Here is a 3930-nt window from a genome sequence, read left to right on the forward strand (position 1 = left end):
TAGCAATAAGAGGCTGGAAAAGTTAAATGTACATATAAGGAACAGCTGGAGGACCAATTTGCAACTTATTAGGTCAATTGGCAACATGATTGGGTATAAAAAGAGCCTCTCAGAGTGGCAGTGTCTCTCAGAAGTCAAGATGGGCAGAGGATCACCAATTCCCCCAATGCTGCGGTGAAAAATAGTGGAGCAATATCAGAAAAGAGTTTCTCAGAGAAAAATTGGAAAGAGTTTGAAGTTATCATCATCTACAGTGCATAATACCATCCAAAGATTCAGAGAATCTGGAACAATCTCTGTGTGTAAGGGTCAAGGCCAGAAAGCTATACTGGATGCCCGAGATCTTCGGGCCCTTAGACGCCACTGCATCACATACAGGAATGCTACTGCAATGGAAATCACATTATGGGCTCAGGTATACTTCCAGAAAATATTGTCGTGAGCGCAATCCACCGCGCCATTCGCCGTTGCCGGCTAAAACTCTATAGGCCAAAAAAGAAGCCATATCTAAATGTAGCAGTATTTCCAGGCATTGGGCCTGATGTGGGTCTGCCATGGTTACCGTTTAACATCAACAGCACATTTAAGCTTGTTGCCCAAGTGTGAGGTCTGAGACAATGAACAGTCCGGCATCTTTGGTTTTTAGTTTTATTGTAGGAACTTGGATTGGAGAAGGGAATGAGTGGGATACTCCTCTGGCTCAACTAGGTACAAATCTGGGACACTTGAGAAAAATGCCGCCTAGCTGCACCAGCTAGCTAGCTCCTTGATCCCTTTGACCTTCTCCGGAGTGGTCCCCTCTGCTAGGCACTTTGCAGGGCAGTTTGCAGTACTCACGACTCAGAATGCTTTCCTGAAACTTGACCGCAACGCTCTGCTGGTCCTCTGCACACCTGGATCCTCACTGCAGCTCAGCTCAGCCCTGTGTCCAATCAGGCCAGCCGCTTGGGACACATGATTCTTCCTGCCAGGAGGAGAGACAGCCGTCACCTGCCTCCTGGGACTCTGCTTCCCGCCAAAGACAATCTGACATGCGCACCCCACGGACTTATACCCCTCTGCTTTTCTGGGATGGATACAAGCCCTGGTGTGCTATTGGCCAGGCTTCCTCCACTGCCCAATAAGATCCCTCATTGGGATACAGTGGGGAGACTCCCCAGCACAACAGGCACACCTGGGAGCACATGCCAGCCTAGCTGAAAAATATGGCCCTGCTGTTAAGCAGGCAAGGCCCCCCTATAATTTACCTAACACCTACCTTGGAGGGTGCTACATAAACATGATTCAGAAGCGCAGGCATTTTCTCTGGGCCAAGGTCCATTTAAAATGGACTGTGGCAAAGTAAAAAACTGTTCTGTGGTCAGACGAATTAAAATTTGAAGTTCTTTTTTGGAAAACTGGGATGCCATATCATCCGGACTAAAGAGGACAAGGACAACCCAAGCTGTTATCAGCGCTCAGTTCAGAAACCTGCATCTCTGATGGTATGGGGCTGCATGAGTGGCATGGGCAGCTTACACATGTGGAAAGGCACCATCAATGCTGAAAGGTATATCCAAGTTCTAGAACAACATATGCTCCCATCCAGACGTTTCAGGGAAGACCTTGCATTTTCCAACATGACAATGCCAGACCACATACTGAATTAAATACAACATCATGGCTGCATAGAAGAAGGATCCGGGTACTGAAATGGCCAGCCTGCAGTCCAGATCTTTAACCCATAGAAAACATTTGGCGCGTCTTAAAGAGGAAGATGCGACAAAGAAGACCTAAGACAATTGAGCAACTAGAAGCCTGTATTAGACAAGAATGGGACAACATTCCTATTCCTAAACTTGAGCAACTTGTCTCCTCAGTCCCCAGACGTTTGCAGACTGTTATAAAAAGAAGAGGAGATGCCACACAGTGGTAAACATGGCCTTGTCCCAACTTTTTTTAAAAGGTGTTGATGGCATGAAATTTAAAATCAACTTATTTTACCTTAAAATTATAAATTTTATCAGTTTAAACATTTGGTATGTCATCAATCTTGTATTCTGAATAAAATATTGAAATTTGAAACTTCTATATCATTGCATTCTGTTTTTATTCACAATTTGTACAGTGTCCCAACTTTTTTGGAATTCGGGTTTGTACATTCCCTATTTAACATTAATGCATTCTGCACTATGGCTCTATTACAGGCTCTATTAAACCACACCCCTTTAAGCCAACCCAATATTTAGCACCATTTAAGCCACGCCCACACTTCGCCGCAGCACGCTATGCGTCGCTTTTTTTTTTTTTTTTACTAGGACCCACTTTTTATTTTGCACATGGGCTACTGATTTAATGATACACCCCTGCTTGGACAATTTTCCAACAGGGAGTCATTTGAGGGATGTTTGTACTGTACATTTTTGGGTCTCACGAAATGAGAGCCCGTCAGTACATCAGGATTGACTGATTTTCAGATATGCGCATGTAGCACCCTCCTAGGTAGGTGCTAGGAAGAGGCATATGGGTGGCACTGTCTGCATATCAGGAGGGCCTTACATATAGTTACATAGTAGGTGAGGTTGAATAAAGACAATAGTCCATCCAGTTCAACCTGTGATGTGTGTGGACGTAATCATCTTGCATACCCCTGAATGTTCTGATCATTGAGATGTACGTCTAAGAGTCTTTTGAAAGCCACCATACTTCCCGCAGAAACCACCTCTTGTGGTAGAGAATTCCACAATCTTGTAGCCCTAACAGTAAAGAACCCCCCTCGTTGCCTGAGGTAAAAATGCTACTCCTCCAGACGCATTGTATGCCCTCTAGTCCTCATGCAATCTTTCCGACTGAATAGCTTTTTTTCTATGCTGAGATCACCATTGAGATATTTATAAATTGCTATCATGTCCCCTCTCAGGCGTCTCTTCTCCAGGGAGAATAAATCAAGCGATTGCAGACGCTCTTCATAATTAAGGGGTTCCAATCCCCTAATTAGTTTAGTTGCCCTTCTCTGGACCTTCTCCAGCTCCAACACATCCCTCCTAAGGACCGGCGACCAGAACTGGACAGAATACTCCAGATGTGGTCGAACCAGAGTTTTATAAAGTGGTAGGATTATAGTTTTATCTCTGGAATACATCCCTTTCTTTATGCATGCTAATATTCTGCCTGCTTTGGCAGCTGCCGCTTGACATTGCACGCTATTGCTTAGTCTATCCTCTACCAGGACTCCCAGATCCTTCTCCATTTTTGATTCCCCCAAAGGTTCCCCCCCTAAAGTGTATTGTGCTTTTATGCTTTTAGTCCCCAAGTGCAAAACCTTACACTTCTCCACATTAAACCTCATTTGCTATGTCGTTGCCCACTTGGTTATTTTGTCCAGGTCATTCTGTAGGATATCTGCTTCATGCTGTGCAGTTATTGCCCTGCCCAATTTTGTGTCGTCTGCAAAAACTGATATAGAGCTACTGATCCTGTGTTCAATGCTATTTATGAATAAATTGAACAGGGTTGGTCCCAGGACTGAGCCTTGGGGGACCCCACTTACCACCTCAGACCAGTCTGAGTATGCGCTATTTATTACCACCCTTTGGACACGCCCTTTTAGCCAGTTCCGTATCCAAGAGCAGACCTCGCGGTCGATGCCTGCAGACCTTATTTTATAAATTAAGCGCTTGTGGGGAACTGTATCAAATGACTGCGAAATCCAGGTACACCACATCCACTGGTCTCCCCCTATCTAGCTCACAGCTCACCTCCTCGTAGAATGTTAAGAGATTGGTTTGACAAGAACGCCCATTTGTAAACCCCCGTGCTGGTTACTGCTGATGATGTTGTTGTCTTTAGCAAGCTCTACGATATAGTCCCTTATCTTCCCCTTAGAAGTTTACATACTATCGATGTCAGACTGACAGGCCTATAATTTCCCGGGACATGACTCTGCCCTTT

Source organism: Pelophylax lessonae, assembly GCF_965119305.1.
Source record: "Pelophylax lessonae genome assembly, chromosome: 11".
Classification (NCBI taxonomy): domain Eukaryota; kingdom Metazoa; phylum Chordata; class Amphibia; order Anura; family Ranidae; genus Pelophylax; species Pelophylax lessonae.